The sequence below is a fragment of the Rhinopithecus bieti genome, unplaced genomic scaffold, assembly GCF_001698545.2.
Source record: "Rhinopithecus bieti isolate Rb0 unplaced genomic scaffold, ASM169854v2 scaffold_23569, whole genome shotgun sequence".
Taxonomy (NCBI): Eukaryota; Metazoa; Chordata; class Mammalia; order Primates; family Cercopithecidae; genus Rhinopithecus; species Rhinopithecus bieti.
The window spans coordinates 127278-147318 of NW_016810816.1; the positions used below are offsets into that span (position 1 = coordinate 127278).

Sequence of the window (20041 nt, forward strand, 5' to 3'; positions counted from 1 at the left end):
ATTCAGTATGATATTGGCTGTGGGTTTGTCATAAATAGCTCTTATTATTTTGAGATACGTTCCATCAATACCGAATTTATTGAGCGTTTTTAGCATGAAGGGCTGTTGAATTTTGTCAAAAGCCTTTTCTGCATCTATTGAGATAATCACATGGTTTTTGTCTTTGGTTCTGTTTATATGCTGGATTACGTTTATTGATTTGCATATGTTGAACCAGCCTTGCATCCCAGGGATGAAACCCACTTGATCATGGTGGATAAGCTTTTTGATGTGCTGCTGGATTTGGTTTGCCAGTATTTTACTGAGGATTTTTGCATCGATGTTCATCAGGGATATTGGTCTAAAATTCTCTTTTTTTGTTATGTCTCTGCCAGCACACCCAGCTAATTTTTGTATTTTTAGTAGAATGGAGTTTCACCATCTTGTCCAGGCTGGTCTCAAACTCTTGACCTAAGGTGATCTACCTGCTTCAGCTTCCCAAAGTGCTGGGACTACAGGCATGAGCCACCATGCCCAGCTGATAATGGTTGATAATTTATAGCACAGTAACATCACAGTTAATCAAGCTAAAACCTGTGGTAGCAATTGAAGTATGTGCCTTGGAAACCCAACTGGCCCATAATAACTTCAAGTACTGTGGTGTGGAATAGATTCTGAGTGCACTAGAGTGCTTACAGAAATAAAATGGCACATATCGGTCTTTACCTCTTAACTGAAATCACAGTCTGATGGGATGTCAGCAAGAGGGCACAATAGGAAGCCCTAGACCCTCCTCATGGACACACAGATTCAACAATACACAGACCAATTTCCTTTGTAAGAAATCCAGAGACTAGTTGAGAGGTTTCTGTAGCCTAGGCAATCATAAAACTGCCACATTGAAGCCAGTAGGAAGGTTCAAGACAACCTCTTGCCATAATCCCTGCCCCTGGCACAGCACTATGATTAATGAGAAACCTCCAGCTCCCAGCTTCTCCCTGGGTAAGTAAGATAAGAACTCTACTACATGTTCAATTTTCTGATTTCTCTGGGGGCTGCTCGAGGCACTAACTGTTGGTTTTCTGAAAAGACAACCCAACTGATAAAACTTTAGCCAGACTTACTAAAAGAAGAAAAAGGGAGCACGAAGACAAATAAAATGTAAGTGAAAGAGGAGCTTTAAAACTGATGCCACAGAAATACAGAAAGATCATGAGACTGCTGTGAACAATTACACACTGATAAATTGGATAACTTAGAAGGAATGGATAAGTTTCAACAAACATACAACCTACCAAGAATGAGTCATGTAGAAATGAAAAGTCTGTACAGACCTATTACACATAAAGAAATTGAATCAGTAATCAAAACTGTTTTAACAACAACAACAAACAGAACCAGATGGCTTCACTGATTAATTCTACCAACTGTTTAAAGAATAACTAATGCCAATCCTTCTCAATCTTTTCCAAAAATCAGAGGGAAGGAAACACCTCTAAACTAACATCAGGCCAGTATTACTCTAATACCAAATCCAGACAGAAACAATACAAGAAAGAAAAGCTGCAGGCCAATGTTGCTGACAAACATTGATGTAAAACTCCTCAACCATACAATAGCAAACTGAATTCAGTAACATATTTAAGGGACCATACACTGTGACCAAGTGACATTTATCCCTGGGATGCAAGGATGGTTCAACATACAAAAATCAATTAATGTGATAAACCATACCGATAGAACAAAGAAGAGAAATCACATGATCATCTCAATAGATGGAGAAAAACCATGTGACAAAAGTAAGCATTGTTTTCAGGGTAAAAACTCTCAATAAACTCAGGATAGAAGGAAATTACTTCAACAAAATAAAGAATTATAATGAAAAGTATATGAAAGATCCACAGCTAACATCATACTCAGTGGTGAAAAACTGAAAGCTATTCCTCTAATATTGGGAACAAGAAAAGGATGCCCACTCTCCTCTTCTATTCAATATAGTAGTAGAAGTCCTAGCCAGAGCAATTAGGTGAGGAAAAGAAATAAAAAGCTTCCAAATTAGAAAAGAAGTAAAATTATCTCTGTTTGCAGATGACATAATTATATAGTATAAAACGCCAAAGATTATACTGAAAACCTTTTAGAACTAATAAATGAATTCAGAAAGTTGCAAATTACAAAATCTACATAAAACATCAGCTGTATTTCTCTATACTAACAATGAACTATCTGAAAAGGAAATTAATAAAATAATCTCATTTGCTATAGCATCCAAAATAATAAGACAATTAAATATAAACCTAACTAAGAAGATAAAAGACTTGTACACTCAAAACTACAAAACATTGATAAAAGAAATTAAAGAAGACACAAATAAAAGGAATGACATCTTGTGTTCATAGATTGAATGACATGATATTTTTAAAATATCTATACTATCCACAGTTATTTACAGATTTGATACAATCTCTGTCAAAATCCTAATGGCATTTTTACAGAAATAGAAAAATTAATACTAAAATGAAAGCACAAAGGACCAAGAATAACCAAAAAATCATGAGAAAAGAGAACAAAGCTGGAGGCATCACACTTTCTGATTTCAATATATATTACAAACCTACAGCTATTAAAATAGTATGATATTGGCATTAGGAAACACAAATAGACCAATGCAACAAAATAGAGGGCCTAGAAATGAAAGCACACATATAGGCAATGGATCTTCAACAATGGTGCCAAAATACACAACTGGCAGAGAATAGTCTGTTATACATATGGTGTTGGGAAAACTGGATATCCACATGCTTAAGAATAAAATTAAACCGTGTATGAGTGCCGTGGCGTACGCCTGTAATCCCAACAGTTTAGGAGGCCGAGGTGGGCAGATTGCTTGATCCCAGGAGTTAGAGACCAGCCTGGGCTACATAGCAAAACCCCATCTTTACCAAAAATACACAACTTAGTTGGGCATGGTGGTACGGCCTGTAGTTCCAGCTACTCAGGGGTCTGAGGTGGGAGGATCGCTTGAGCTCGGGAGGCGGAGGTTGCAGTGAGCCATGATTGCAACACTGCACACCACCCTGGGTGACAGAGGGATACTCTGTTCAAAAAGAAACTAAAATGAAAGAAAAGAAATTTAACCCTTATCTTAAACCATCCACAAAAATCAACTCAAAATGAATTAAAGACTTAGCTGTAAGACCAGAAACTGTAAAATTCCTAGAAGAAAACCTGGGAAAAGCTTCATGATATTGGTCTTGGCAATGATTTCTTGGCTATGACACCAAAAGTGCAGGCAGCTAAAGCAAAAACAAAAAAGTGAGACTACATCACACTAAAAAACAGTTCCTGCATATTAAAAAAAAAGCAATTAACAGACTAAAAATTCAACCTACAGAATGGGAGAAAATATTTGTGAACCATATAGGAGATAAGGGATGAATATCCAAGCTATCAGTTGAAGGAATTCCTTCAATTCAAAACAGAAAACAAAACAAAAAAACAAAACAAAACAAAAATAAAACAAATAACCTGTTTAAAATATTGAGAAAGAACATACTTCTCCAAAGAGGGCATACAAATGGCCAACAGGTAGATAGAAAATGTCCTCAGCTTCAGTAATTATCAAGGAAATGAAAATCAAAACTGCACTATCACCTTACACCTTTTAGGATGACTTTTTAAAAAAAATATTGGCAAGAATGTGGGGAAAAAGGGACCCCTTTTGTGCTGTTGGTGGGAATTTTAAATGGTGCAGCCCCTATGAAAAAAAGGAGGAAGATTCCTCAAAATACTAAATATATTTATTTATTACAATAAAATATAAAATGAAAGGATTTATATGAACTCACTTGGAAAGATGTATTTGATATACTGTTCAGTAAGTAAAGCAAGCTACTGAACATAGCATATGATTCAATTTGGGATTTAAAAGTTTGTGTGTAGATATAATACATATATAAATTATATAAAATTATATCTTTATCTACATAGTAAAAAACTTGGAAAAATAAAATGTTAACAGTAATTTTGTCCATGGAGTTAGAAGGAGATGGGGGGATATAAGAGGAGCTTTCTATTTTTACTCTATACCTGTTTATAAAATTTGAATTAATTTGAATATTATAAAATAAGCATGCCATGTTTTGTATTTTATTTTGTTTATTTTATAATTTTAACTTTTATGTTTGATTCAGGGGATTCATGTGAAAGTTTGTTATGTGGATATACTGTCCAATGAGGAGGCCTCCAGTTACATCCATATTGCTGCAAATACTTGATTTTGTTCTTCTTTATGGCTGTGTCGTATTCCATGGTATGTATGTACCACATTTTCTTTATCAGCCCATCGTTGGTGGGTACCTAGGTTGATTCTATGCCTTCGCTATTGTGAATAGTGCTGTGATGAACATACAAGTGCATATGCCTTTTTGGTAGAACTGTTTTTTTGTTTTTCTTTTGGAGATATACCCATTTACGGGATTACTGGTCAAACAGTAGGTTCTGTTTTAAGTTGTTTGATAAATCTCCAAATTGCTTTCCACAGTAGCTGAACTAATGTATTCCCACCAACAGTGTATAAGCATTCTCTCTTCTCCACAGTCTCTTATGATTAAGCAATTCAAAGGAAGTATAGCAATGGGCTCATGACCATAAAATTAACTTGTCTTGCTCCATTACCTGGAAGCAACGGGCCTACATGAAAGATTCAATTCCTTCTGAAGACTCGGTTACATAATAAATTGGAGACAACACCCTTAAAGCATGAAATTTTGTCTTACATGATTGATTATATTCTTTTAATTAAATTCTGTTATATAGTGCAATTTCCCCATAGCCGGAATACACGAGTCCAGAAATAATTGGATAGAACCACAAATGGGCAGGTCCTCTCACTGTTTTCCCAAATAACCTACTCACAGAATTTTGGAGTCTTGTTCTGGCAACTAAGACTCTGGTATTTTGGAGGTCTTGGTCTCCAAGAAGGAGATGCTTCCATCAAGGATAAAATAATGGTTCCATTGAACTAGAAATTGAGACTGTCGCCTGACCATTTTGGGTTCTTCATGCTACTGAACCAACAAGTAAATTAAAGGGTTAATATACTGACTTGAGTAATTGATCCTGTTTAGTAGAGAAAATTGGATTGCTACTCCACAATGGAGACAGAGATAGCTATTTTGAAACATGGGATTCTCTGGGGCTACTCATAGCATTTCCTTCCTTTTAGCAAATTTTAGTGGAATATTACAGCCACCAAATAAATGAATGGCTATTAAAGACTCAGACCCCTTGGAAATGAAGGTTTACAACACTCCACAAGGAAAAGAATTCCAAATAGCTGAAGTTTTGTTTGATGGCAAGGGAGACTTAGAATGTGTAGTGAAAGGAAAAGGTCATAGATGTAAACTTTAGCCTCATGACCAATGACAGAAATGAAGACTGGTGTCTTTACCCATTTTCTATGTGTTGTACTAGTTCGTTTTCACGCTGGTGATAAACACGCTGCTGATAAGCCCAGAACGAGCAATTTACAAAAGAAAGAGGTGTAATTGAACTTACAGTTCCATGTGGCTGGGGAAGCCTCAAAATCATGGCAAAAGGAAAAGGAGGAAAAAGTCACATCTTACATGGATGGCGTCAGGCAAAAAATGAGAGAGCTTGTGCAGGGGAATGCCTCTCTTTAAAACCGTCAGATCTCATGAGACTTATTTACTATCTCGAGAACAGCATGGGAAAGACCTGCTCCCATGATTCAATTACCTCCCATCAAGTTGAACACATGGGAATTAAAGATGAGATTCAGGTGGGGACACAGCCAAACCATATCAGTGTTATACCTGTGTGTTTATTTATATATGCTAACCATTTTCTTCTCTCTTTTTCTTATTAATCTTTTCTTTTTTTTTGCACAAACACATTTCTTTATTAACCAAGGGATGATCCTAATTAATCCAACACACTTTGAAATAGCTACATGTAAAATGTTTGTGATAACGATAATTGAACACAGTAATGAAAAAAAAAAAAACTATATGGAGATTTGCTCATTGAACTGAGCTTGGTCATTCTCTTAGTTAATTCCTGTCCTAAGTGATGATGGAATTTTTATTCTACTTTTTCAAACAGTCTGTCACTAGTTTCCCATCTTTCAATTTTCTTGTTATTGTGCTTTCCTTCCCGTCCCACTCCTGATGCTGAACCAATGCACCATCTGTAAAGTTGCAGACACTCTGAGTTTTTCTCCCATCAGCTGTGGTTTCTTCAGACTTCTCTCCCAGGGTACAAGAAAACTGTTGTTTTCAAAGTGCTCTCAGTTTTTATGGTGAGGTTTTCCCCATCACAAGTGATGATACAGTCTGGTTTGGCCATTGCGCCCATTTTTCGCAACGCTATTCCCACTCCTAGCTCCTTCATGTATTCATCAAAGCCTTTGCTATCCACCAGGTGCCATCTTCCTTCCAGCTGCTGAACTGTGGCCCTGGTGGGCGCGGGCGGGCTGACGTGCAGAGCGGGGTCGGCGTCGGCGTGGCAGTGTGCTGTCCTCATTAATCTTTTACATAGAAGTTGTTGAAAGAAAACTCTACCATTTAGTCTTTAGGCAAAAGAATATTCAATTGGTCCATGACTGAATTCGAAGAGTGATTAATACAGCTGGCAACAAACACAATGACTTTTGGGATGGTACCTCTTCTCATATGTTGTCAGGCAGAGAAATAGAGTTGCTTTATTGCTGTACAGTTGTCCAAATGCACATAGTAAGGTGCATGTGGAAGCTGAATAGCCAAAGTGATAGACTAGGCTTCTCAGTTTCAAATTCTCCCTTAATTTCTCTGCTTTATGATACTAGAGCTGAACCCTGTCAACATTCCTTTCTCAGATGGCAAAATATTAAGTTTTACCAGTAAAATGCACTTTAAATATACTTTAGGAGAAAAGGACTTTTCTTACTGGATGTGATGAACTACTCCTTTTGCTCCCATGGCACACTTTCCAGTGACATGCATGACAGACATGCAATGACACTCCCATCCAGTAACTTGTGTTGTCAACCTTGCCTGTGACGTCCTTCTCACAATGTATGCTTCTCTGGTCCGCCAGCTCCCTGGAAGAAAGGTTCCTCTCATTCCTGGTCTCAGCCTGCAATTCCTGCCATGCCAGCCTTAATCAAAGGTTGCTGAGAAGCTCCGACCTACACAACCCGGCAAATTTCTTTACCATCAAGTAGGTAGCGGACATACACTTTCCAGAGACACCTGATTCACAGCCTTGAGGAAGATCCTTTCCAAGTTTGTTCCTCCCTTAGGAACTGTACTTCAGCCCTAGGGTATTTTTAGCGTTCCCTTTTATCCCCTCTTAACCTTCTGTTATCAGCTGGGGATTCTTTTTAGCAAAAATTCCCTATTAAAATTACTGAGTAGTTCCTCTGTCCTGACTGGATTCTGACTACCACAGTAATATTCCATTGTATGTGTGGCATGCTACAATTTGCTTATCCATGTACCAGTGAAAGGATATTTCGGTTGTTTTCAATTTGGGGCTATTGTGAATAAAACTACTATCTGCATACAGACGCAAGCTTTTGTGTGGAAATAATCTTTCATTTCTCTTCGTAACACACCAAGAAGTGGGATTGCTGGTTTGTGTGGTGAATGTGTATGTGGTATACATTTTAAATGGCTAGCTGTTTTACAAAGCAGCTGTCATATTTTTGCATTTTCAGAATTATGTGAAGATTCCAGTTTCTCCACATTAGTATCAGCACCTGTTATTATCGAACCTTAATTTTAGCTATTCTGGTGGGTGTACAGTGATATCTAACGGTGGCTCTAATTTTTCATAGTCCTAATGAGCAAGGGATTGAGGATCTTTCCAAGTGCTTTTTGGCTTCTCCCATATCTTCTTTTATGAAGTGTCTGTTCAACTCTTTTGCCCATGTGTTTTTGTTGATTTGGCCGCCTATTATTGCATTATAAAATTTTCTATATATTCGGGTTACAAATTCATTGTCAGATATATGTTTTGTAATCTGTGACTTGACTTTTATATTTTTTATATGTTTAACATAATCTTTCAACAAAATTTTGATTTTGATGAAGTCCAATTTAACCTAACTTAACATTTTTTCCTTTTATCATTTATGTTTTTATGTCATATTTAAAATATTTTCTTAATAATATTCCAAAGATATTCTACTTTATTGTCTTCTAAAAGTTTTACAATTTGGGTTCCTATATTTTTTCAATTCATCATCCATTTTTTATTTATTTTTTTACTTGACACATGGTCATTGTACATATTTATGCAGTGCATAGTGGTGTTTTGATATATACAATGTATAGTGATCAGATCAGGGTAACATTATCCATTTTGAATTCATTTTTGGTCATAAGGTGAGTAAAATTTCAAGGCAATTTTTTTTTCCAGCTGAATATTCAGTTATCCCAGTACTATTTATTGGAATACATATCCTTTCTTTATTGAATTACCATGGCGCCTTTGTTAAAAATCAATTGACAATATGAATGTATATTTTTTGCAGGAAGCTATCCTATTCCATTAAAATACATGTGTGTTTTTACTTATTGCATTAGCAGTGATTATTGTAGCTGTAGAGTAAGTCTTAAAAGCAAATGGTATATAAATTTTATAATCAGTTTTTCTACTTATGTAAAAGCCTGTTGGGTATTTGACTAGGATGCATTGAATCTACAGATCAATTTCACAAGATCTGCCATCTCAACAATATTAAGTCTTTCAACATTTTTATTTTGATATTACTTGATTTTCCTAAGCAATTTTTGCATTTTTTAGTGTACCAGATTTTGCACATCCGTTATTAAATATACTATGTCTTCTACTTTTATATGCTATTGTGAACAGTGTTCTATTTTTAATTTCATTTTCTGTTGCTAATATGTAGAAATAGTTGATTTTTATTTATACTGTATTGTGACATTAAATTATTAGTTTTATATATTATATCTTATATAATTTCTATGTAAGCAATTATGCAATATATGAACAAAGATAGTTTTACTTCTTTCTTTCCAATCTACATTTGTTTCTCTTCCTTGCCTTATAGCACTAAGACCTTGAGTACAGTAATGAGTAAAATAATGAGAGTATTTCTGACTTCAGGTAGAAATCATTTGCTCTTTCACTATTAAGTATGGTCTTGGCTGTATATTTTTTTAATAGGTGAACTTCTTCAGATTGAGGAAATTTTCTTCTATTCTTAGTTTGATAAGAATTTTTATTATAAATATATGTTGAATTTTGTCAAATACTCTGTAATACATCAACTAAGCTATTAATTTAGTTTCTTGCCTTTATTCTATTAGTATATTATGTTAGTTGATTTGATTTTCAGATATTAAATGTTCTGGCATTTCTGGGATAAGCCTCACTTCATCATGGTCCATTATACTTTAAATAGCACTGTATTTAATTAGCTAATACTTTGTGAAAGATTTTTGTGATTATGTCCAATGTAAATATTGGTCTGTAGTTTTTCTTTCCTGTGATGCCTCTGTCTAGCTTTGGCATAAAGATAGTACTAGACTTCAAACCTGATGTATGAATTGAATAATTGAAAATCATCTATCAATCCAGTTCAAATATAAAATCCAGCTTAATTAGTTAAGTGCTGAGATCATGAGATACATTTCAAATTCGACTATTAGCAACCTTACTGATAACAAAGAGACCATATGCTTTGTGTGACTATTTGGAATTTTGCATTAGTACATGGCTATATTAATACATATGAGGTCCTTATTAGTTCAGAGACATAAAGGGAGCAAACATAAATCTATATTTAAATTGAATACAGAACAAAAACTTGCTTTGAGAGCCTCAGAGAGGGCTGTATCTTAAGCAGTACCATAATGGCCATATGATCCTAACACAGCATGGCTTTGTAAGGAAAGTATCCCTGTACCTGCAGACTAGAGTCTTTGGCAAAAGGTTCATGCTGACTCCCAGTGCCCCCCAGCCCTCAGCATTGACTAGTGCGATTCTGCAATCAAATGCTCTACAACTGAGCTGTGCCTTTTCATCTAGTGTGATTTTGGATTCATAAGTCTACTGGAGCTAGACACAGTTCCTTCAGGGGTAAATGATTAGTCTGTTAGTGTACTTTGGTGGAGCCAGCTTTCACCACTGAAAGCAATAAAATAATTCTAATACCCCAAGTGCCTGTTTTATAATGGATAATGCCAATGACACATTCCAGTAAGAGTAGATCACTGACGAAAGGAGAATGGTCATCTCTAGAGGAATATATTGTATCTATGAGGGGTTTGCAGCCTTGTCTTTGGGAATATCAATAGAACCTCTAAAACGGCAGTCAATACCAATTTCTGAAAGGTGTAAATTCTCATTCTCTCTCTGCCAAGGCAAAGCAAGCTGACTTAATTACTAATGCAAGTCTCTAAACTGAGGAACATGATGCCATTTAGAAGTCTACAACCTTTTCCCCATAGATCGTAAAACTAAAACTGGCAGAAAACAGAAATGCAAAAAGAGAATAGACTCCTCCAAAATTTTATGAGGTTTCCACAACCTAGTTATGAGAGAGAAAATTTACAGGAAAGTCTCATTTATGAACATATACATAAAAATACTTAAAAATCAGCAGACTGAATCTTGCATTATACAAAAACTAAAATATGACCAACATGATTTCTTCCAAGGCTGCTTTGGTGTTTGAAAATATATTACTATACTTTGCCCCATTAATAAATTAAAAGAAAATATGCAAAAAGTATTGGACACATTTAGTAACCTTTATATGATAAAATTATTAATAACTTCTAATAGAAAATAAGTTATTTAATAAAATTAAGTACCAAAGACTTATAGAAAATGTCACCTGGATAGTAAAACTTTGAATTTTTCCTTTTGAGATCAGGTATGACACAAGGACGCCTGCTTTTATCACTTCAGTGTTATACTAAATATTCTAGTCAATACAAGAAGACAGAAAGAAAAGAAAAATAAGTAAAATGTGTAGGAATCAGAAATGAGGAAAGAAAAATGTAATTTTTGGCAGATGATAAGGCAAGGAATGAGGTTGCAATTTAAAAACACATACAGTTTTAGAGGGCACCAAATGTTCCATGTCTTGATATTTAAGATTGTTACATAAGTTTTCACTCCCTAATAATTCATCAAGCTGTGTTTTTCTTTATATAATTTTGTATGAATTATATTTATAATTTTCATTTTATATTAAATAGAAATTAAATTTTATTTATTGAGAGTGGCTTGGAGATGGCACTGGTATAACCCCTTTTGGATGACCTGAACCTAGGGCTCATTTAAGAATGGGTCTGTCGGCTGGGCGCGGTGGCTCATGCCTGTAGTCCCAGCACTTTGGGAGGCTGAGGCGGGCAGATTACCTGAGCTCAGGAGTTTGAGACCAGCCTGGCCAACATGGTGAAACCCCATCTCTACTGAAGATACAAAAATTAGCTGGGCGTGGTGACACACGCCTGTAATCCCAGCTACTCGGGAGGCTGAGGCAGGAGAATTTCTTGAGCCCTAGAGACGGAGGTTGCAGTGAGCCGAGATCGTGCCACTGCACTCCAGCCTGGCTGACAGAGCAAGATTCTGTCTCAAAACAAAACAAAACAAAACAAGGACAAAAACAAAAAACCATAAAGGGTCTGTCAGGTAAATGAACAAAATGCCAACCAAGTAAAAAAATACTGTCAGTGAGGAGGGAAGAAGAGGAATATGAATTGAAAAGCTAACCTATCAGGTGCTATGCTCACTACCTAGGTGACAAGCCTCAGCATCACACAATATCCCCAGGTAACAAACCTGCACATGTACCCCCGTATCTAAAATAAAAACTGAAATTTTAAAAGTGCTCCAACTTTCTAGAAAGTCGTAAAAGAACCTGCTTATGCACCAGAGCGTTCAATACCTTTATATAATGAAAGATTCCACCACAAGTCCACATACATCTGTCATTAGCCTCTTCTCCGACCTGGAATAGGTGTGTGCTTTCAAGAAGGCTTCAGTGTTGTCAAGAATATTAGAGTGTTCTGACTAGCTTTTACTGGGCTCTATTTGCCAAACTCGACCCTAAATATCTCACAATGGTCACGCTTGTACATCTTCATAACAGAGTTCTACAGCTAATGGTATTATTCTCACCCCCTCCCCATTTACAAATGAAGAAAGAGGCACAGAGAGTTTCTGATTTAATCAAGGTTATATGGTTAGTAAGTGGCAGAGCCAGACTTCAAAACGCAGGAGTCTAAGCCTAGAGTTTATGTACTTCAGCAGTCTCTTTTGCCATAATTGATAATTGAGGATACTGCTGCCCTGCTCATTTCTTGTATGTAATAAGTTCCGGGAGATTAGGGCATGAGGGGTGTAATTAGATATACTAATGAACTCCTGATACATGTTTCAATTAATGTAATCTGTGATCAGCTTTGGATTCAGATAAGGAAAATGAGACCACTCCTTTGGCGATTTGGTTGGATCCCCTACCGCATCTAAGGGATTTCCAGTAAGGTGTGCAATAGAGCATGGAGCTAGATATTGTGGGGGAAAAGAATAAGTGCTAAGAATTAGAATGAACAAGGTAGAGTTACAAGAAATTTCAGAGAATAGCCATTATCGCTAGCATCTTGCTCTAATGAGCTTGATAGCAGATGAGGGTATGTGAAGGTGCAGTCAGGTTGGCCTAGTGCCCGAGCAGAGAAGAAATCCTCTTTCCTTCATGCCAAGATTGACTCTTGGGTCTCCTCAGTATTACTTAAACAGCATTCTTATTTGATGACAGCAATGCTACCTTTCCTAAGAAATCCCTACTGATTCCCTAATAATGTCTGCTGAGTATTGCATGTAAATTATGAATACATATTTACAATTACAGAAGTTTCCCAATTCCCAGTCTCTAAACATCAAACTTTTAATAAGGTCTCTAGTGAAGACTCTCAGATTCGTTATGACACTTTGAACAGAGAGTGTTCTGTGTATGTCCCGGGTTAATAAGTGAACTGCAGTATTAGCCAGGATACTGTCCCCAGTGACTCTTAGGAGATGGATCATTTTTTCAGACTAATGACGATAATCTCAAAAAAAGAAATATTTCAGTTATTTCTGTTCTGAGAAATAAATGAAGATGCCCCTCCCCTTCATTTCATAATAAAATAAGAGAAGAGTCTCTGCGTCCCCTGTATCAGATTTGTTGAAGCTATTTATTTATATTTATAATACATGAAAAATCAGTATTTATATTAGGGACTAGTCTCTAATAGCAAACTTTGAGATAATGAACAGATTGAAAGAAACTGGAAGAAGCCATTATTCTTAATTTCATGAATGAAGGCCTTGATTTCTTTTCACTTTTAATGTAGCAGGGAGCTTTAGTGGGTAAAAGGCATTAGAAAGTGACTATAATTCTTTTCTTCCTTTTTAAACCCCTTCTTCCCTTTCCCAGTCTCTAGCTCTAGCACTTGTACTGAATTAAATATTTCTCTTTTCCTCATCTGTCTCTCTCCCTAGTCTTTTTCTTAGTTGCTTTTCTTAGAGCTCTCATGCTCATTCTTTTTTTTCTTCTGGCTGTCTTCAGGTGTGGGACCGAAACCAGGAAGAGTCCACCTTTTATCCTAATCTTCCCAACACGTTCGATCTTTATATTAGGTTTATGCTGGGATTTCTTTTTCTAGATGCTTTGGGTTTATCTTGGACTAGATCAGATTACTTTCAAAGGCAGATTCATCTGATTTAAATGAGAGGAGTAGAAAACTTTCATTGTTTTTCTTTAAATAAGTCCTGCAGTGAGAAAAACAGAAACTAGCTCCTCGATTACAGATTGGCAAATCTGCCATATTAATTAGTATATTCAGCTGCCTGCTTTACATCTCTATGTAAATGTCTAATAGGCATCTCAATTTTTTTCGGGGCCAAACCTGAGCTTCTCTATAATTGCCACCCCCCTAATATTTCTCCTGTATCTTCTCCATTTAAAAAATAATGGTGATTTCATTTTTCCAGTTTTTTCCGCTTTCCAGGTGATTTCATTTTTCCAGATTTCATTTTTCCAGAACAATGCCTGATACGTAGTAAAGACTGACAAAGAATAAATAACCTTGGTTTCCATATCCCAGGACTATGGTTAGAATACAAGCTAACCAGAACCAAACTGAATTTTTAAATAACTGATAATAGGAAAAGATGACCATACTTTGTGGGTGAAGAACAGCTGAAGCCCAGGTCTGAAATGTTAAGACTCCTACACTCATTAATACCTTGTCCAGACCTTAAATGCTATACAAAAGTCAGTGTATGATTTTATTCTGTGTTCTCTGAAGGAATTACTGAATCAACAGTTAGCTTTTAGGCCAAATAAAAGAGATCTCTTATGCTTTCTCATTTATCGTTAATTTTCTTCATTGAGGAGGGAAGATTAATGAAATAGGGATATCCAGAGGGTGATCTACCTATAAGCTTTCTGTGAACATCTATTGTGCCCAAACATGTAAGACTTTTTAATTTTTATATACTTTGCCATTTTCTGACTGTAAAGTACAGAATATTTAAAGAAACAGCAAGAATAATCACCCGTAATTCCACTACCCAGAGGCAACTACTGTTAACCTATTAGCATCTTTCTTTGCAATCTTTCCTTCTATGAGTATTTTAAAATATATAAACTTTAGTTAAATAATATGTTATTTTTCATTGGAAGATATAATTTCTGCTATTTTAAAATATTAGATAATTTATATATTTTAAAATACACTTTCTCAACATTTTATTCTAAAATGTTCAAGCATGTCGAGCAATTTTCATGTGTTCATTGGCATTTATGTACCTTTCTTGCTGAAATGGTTTTCAAACTTGTTGCCCATTTTCATCAGAGTGCTTTTTTTGTAATTGCTTTGTAGTAGCTTTTAAAAATATATTTTGTTTACTTATCTTTTTTCAGATATAGTTTTGCAAGTATTTCTTCCCAATTATTCATTTTCTTAATGAAATTCATTTTCTTAATGGTGTTTTGCTGAACAGAAATTTGCATTTTGATGGTCTATTTTTTATTATTGTTATTACTTTCTGTGTCCTGCCTAAGCACTTTTACCTAATCCTAATTCTTAAAGATAGTCTCTTATTTACATCTAGAAGCAGTGTGGTTTTAGCTTTTAGGTGTAGGTCTCATTCATCTTTTCTTATTATTTGTATACATTTATGGGTTAAAGCTGTGATTTTGTTACATACATAAATTGGGTAGTGGCAAAGTTGAGGCTTTGTGTGTAAAAATCTCCAGGATAGTGCTGAGCGCCGTGGCTCATGCCTGTAATCCCAGTACTTTGGGAGACCAGGACAGGTGGATCACCTGAGGTCAGGAGTTCCAGACCAGCCTGGCCAACATGGTGCAACTCTGTCTCTACTAAAAATACAAAAAAATTAGTCAGGCGTGGTGGCAGGCCCCTGTAATCCCAGCTATTCGGGAGGCTGAGGCAGGAGAATCGCTTGAACCGGGTGAGTAGAGGTTGCAGTGAGCCGAGATCGTGCCATTGCACTGCAACCTGGGAGATAAGAGCAAAACTCCATTTAAAAAAAAAATCAGGATAATGTACATTGTACCCATTAAATAATTTCTTATCATCCACCTCCCTTCCATTACCCCATACTTCTGAGTATCCTCTGTCACTTGATCTTAGCCAAAAGGCTGAGAAGCAATGAGTACCCACTGTCTATCATATCACACATTCCATGTGTGCACCTTATTTAGCTTCCACTTACCTGTGAGAACATGTAGTATTTGTATTTCTTTGTCTGAGTTCTTTCACTTAAGGTAATGGTCTCCGGTATCATCCAGATTGCTGCAAAAGACATGATGTCATGCTTTTTTTTTATAGCCAAATTGTATTCCATTATATATCTACTTATCTATTTATCTACCAACAGATAGATAAATAAATAGATAGATAGGTACCACATTTTATTTATCTACTCATCTATTAATGAACACTTAAGCTGGTTCCATATCTTTGCTATTGTGAACAGTGCTGCAATAAACATACCAGTACAGGTATCTTTTTTATATAATGATTGATTTCCCTTTAGGTAGATACTCAGTAGAGAGATTGCTGGATTGAATAATAGTTCTATTTTTAGTTCCTTGAGAAATCTCCATATGATGTTCCATGAAGGTTGTACTAATTTACATTCTCACGAACAGTGTATAAGTATTCTCTTTTCTCTACATCCTCTCTAACTTGTGCTATTTCTTGTCTTTTCAGTAATAGCCCTTCTGACTGGTATTAGATGACATCTTATTGTGCATTTAATTTTCATTTCTCTGATAATCAGTGATGACAGACACCTTTTCATATGCTTTTTTGGCCATTTGTATGTCTTCTTTTGAAAAAAAAAAATGTCCATTCATGTCCTTTGCCCACTTTTAATGAGGTTATTTAGGTTGTTTATTGAGTTGAGTTCCTTGTAAATCCTGGATATTAATCTTCTGTCAGATGCATAGTTTGCAAATATTTTCTGCCATTTTGCAGGCTGTTTAGCAACTCTGTTGATTATTTATTTTGCTGTACAGAAACTCTTCAGTTTAAGTAAGTCTCATTTGTTTATTTTTATTTTTGTTGTCTGTACTTTTGAGGCCTTAGTCATAAATTCTTTGACTAGACAAATATCCAAAAGAGTTTTTCCTAAGTTTTCTTCTAGTATTTTATGGTTTTAGGTCTTTAATCCATCTTAAATTGATTTTTATTTATTATGAAAACTAGGGGTCCAATTTCAGGCTTCTCCATGTGATAATTCAATTTTCCTAGGCCATTTATTGGAAAGGGTGGCCTTTTCCTGTTATACGGATGATATTATGCTGATTGGTCATAGAAAACAAGAAGTGACAACTGTTCTAGACTTATTGGTAAGACATTTGTGTGCCAGAGGGTAGGATATAAATCCACCAAAAATTCAACGGCCTTGTATCTTTGTGAAATTTCTAGGTTCTTATATTCACCTGCACTGTGAGAGAAAGATGGAATCTTCCATACTTTGCTTTCAAATGTTACAAGAGTACATTCAATTAAAAGAATCTGATTCATGTATAAAACTCTAGTTATCAAATAGTCTGTATAAATAAATTTGTTAGCTTTGTAGCAACTCCTTATAGGAAAAAAGGTGAGAGGGAAGAGGGAAAGAAAAAAAGGAAGGAGAAAGAAAGAAAGAACAAACAAATACATCAGTCTACAAACTTTATTTCTTTGTTTAAAAGCACTGACTAGTAAAAAAGATAAGAGGTAGATTCCTTTGGGAGAAATAACTAAGTTGACTTTTGTTATTTATTATTCTTTAGTGAGGATAATGAGTTTGAGATTCTTTCCTGAGAAAGAATTGGCATAACGAATTAAAATTTCCTTGCATGCTTTAAAAAAAAAAATCTCCAATTTAATGTATGCCACAGAGAATGGAATGCAGTGAAATATTTCAAATGAAAGAAGCACACACAACACACCCAACTCAATTATTTTATTTTTAAAAATATTTCTTACATACTTTAAAATATGATGTATTTTGCTGTAATTAAGTGGAGTGTTCCATAAAACTTGATGTCATTACATCAAGTTGACTAATAATATAGCCACTCTAGTTTGTTTTTTCTCTTTCTTTCTTTCTTTCTTTCTTTCTTTCTTTCTTTCTTTCTTTCTTTCTTTCTCTCTCTCTCTCTCTCTCTCTCTTCCTTCCTTCCTTCCTTCCTTCCTTCGTTCCTTCCTTTCTTTCTTCCTTTCTTTCTTTCCTTCTTTTTCTTTTCCTTCTTTCTTTCTTTTCTTTCTTTCTAGTGTTTAGATAACATAATTTTTCTCAGCCTTTTACTTTCAACCTATTTAGGTCTTTGTATTTAAAGTGGGCTTCTTGTACGTAGCACCCAGTTGTGCCTTGTTTTCTTGTCCAATATTAATAACTCAGACACTTTGAAGTCTCTTTAACACTGTGGATGGTTAATTTTATGTGTGAACATGACTGGGCCATGCAATGTTGGGATATCTGATTAAACATTATTTCTAGGTGTGTCTGTGAAAGTGTTTACAGAAGACGCATTTGCATTGGTGGACTAAGTAAAGCCCTTGGCTCTCCCCAGTGTAGGTGAGCATTGTGTCATTCATTGAAGGGCTAAATGGAACAAAAAGGCAGAAGAAGGTTGAATTCATTCTGCCTGACTGTTTGAGTTGAGACTATTTTCTCTTGCCCTTGGTGCTCCTGGTTTCAGGCCATCAGACTTGGACTAAAATTGACACCATTGCTCTCTAACTCTCAGGCCTTTGAACTACACCACTGACTTTCCTGGGCCTCCAGCTTGCAGAGAGCAGATCATTGGATGTTTTAGCTTCCATAATTGCATTAGCCAATACCTTACAAGAAAACTATCTATCTATCTATGTATCTATCTATCTATCTATCTATCTATCTATCTATCTATCTATGTATCTATCTATCTATCTATCATACCTCTATCAATCTATCCATCCTATTAGTTTTGTTTCTCTGGAGAGAAACCTGATACAGGTTTTGGTAGCAACAGTTGCTTTAGAAGAACACAATTTTAAGGGTGAGTTTTTGGAATTGCTTTAGGAGTTCTAAACTTGGCTCTCTAATATGATTAAATTTACAGATGCTAATGACTTTATATGTAGTAGTGAGGAGAGTATTGATAGACCATGATGTGAACCAGTAATAAAGATACACAAAATATATGCATTGGATATTGCTAATCAACCCTTCATAAGAAGCAAGGATCTGGGTGACTTTATATGTAATACATTCAAACATTTTTAGAAAATGAAAAAATACAATGACGTTGGTTGTTTTCTCCTAATGCCACTGGAGAGTGGTAAAAGAAAAGGACGAGATCAAGGATTCCAGTCCCTAGTTCAAGCACCATGTGAAAGAGCGGAGGCCCTGTGTGTGCCCTGAAGGAGACCCTTATCTTCTATAGCTACAGGATTGAGGTTGCTAAAGTCTATATGAAGAAGAGTAATTCCTAGGTTGTCTTCCAGGATTTGTATAGTTTGATGTCTTACACTTAAATCCTTAATCCGTTTTGAGTTAATTTTTGCATATGGTGAAAGGTAAGGTTCCAGTTTCAATCTTCTGCATATGGTTGGCCCAGCACCATTTATTGAACAGGGATCTTTTCTCCATTGCTTTTTTTCAACCTTGTCAAAGATAGTACAGTTGTAGGTAGGTGTGTGGCTAATTTTCTGAGTTTTCTATTCTGTTCCATGGATCTATGTCTCTGTTTTTGTAACAGAACCATACTGTTTTGGTTTTATAGTATAATTTGAAGTTGAGGAGTGTGATGCATCCAGCTTTATTCCCTTTGCTTAGGATTGCTTTGGCTACTTGAGCTATTTTTTTGTTCCATATGAATTTTAAAGTAGTTTTTCTAATTCTGTAAAGAATGACATTAGTAGCTTCATAAGAATAACATTGAATGTGTAAATTGCTTTGGGCAGTAAGGTCATTTTTATAATATTGATTCCTCCACTACATGGACATGGAGTGTTTTTCCATTTATTTATTTCATCTCTGATTTCTTTCAGCAGTGTTTTGTAGTTCTTGCAGCGATCTTTCACCTTCTTGGATAGCTGTATTCCAGGGTATTTCATTTTCTGTATGGCTATTATAAGTGAAATTGTGTTCTTGATTTTATTGAACACAAGTGAAATCAATAACACAACATTATTGGTGTATAGAAATGCTATGATTTGGGGGCGGAGCAAGATGGCCGAATAGGAACAGCTCCAGTCTCCAACTCACAGCGCGAGCGACACAGAAGACCGGTGATTTCTGCATTTTCAACTGAGGTACTGGGGTCATCTCACTAGGGAGTGCCGGACAATCGGTGCTGGTCAGCTGCTGCAGCCTGACCAGCGAGAGCTGAAGCAGGGCGAGGCATCGCCTCACCTGGAAGCGCAAGGGGGAAGGGGATCCGTTTTCCTAGCCAGGGGAACTGAGACACACAACACCTGGAAAATCGGGTAACTCCCACCCCAATACTGCGCTGTAAGCATACAGGCAC

At 35.8% G+C, this 20041-nt stretch overlaps 1 long non-coding RNA gene across 1 annotated transcript in view; it reads right to left on the reverse strand.

Annotated features, from left to right (window-relative positions):
• Window positions 1–20041, reverse strand: part of LOC108542745 (uncharacterized) — a 41160-nt gene that overhangs the window by 10493 nt on the left and 10626 nt on the right. The window contains exon 2 of the long non-coding RNA XR_001889355.1: window positions 15748–15827. This is a non-coding gene — a long non-coding RNA (uncharacterized LOC108542745). The remainder of the gene's footprint in view (window positions 1–15747; window positions 15828–20041) is intronic.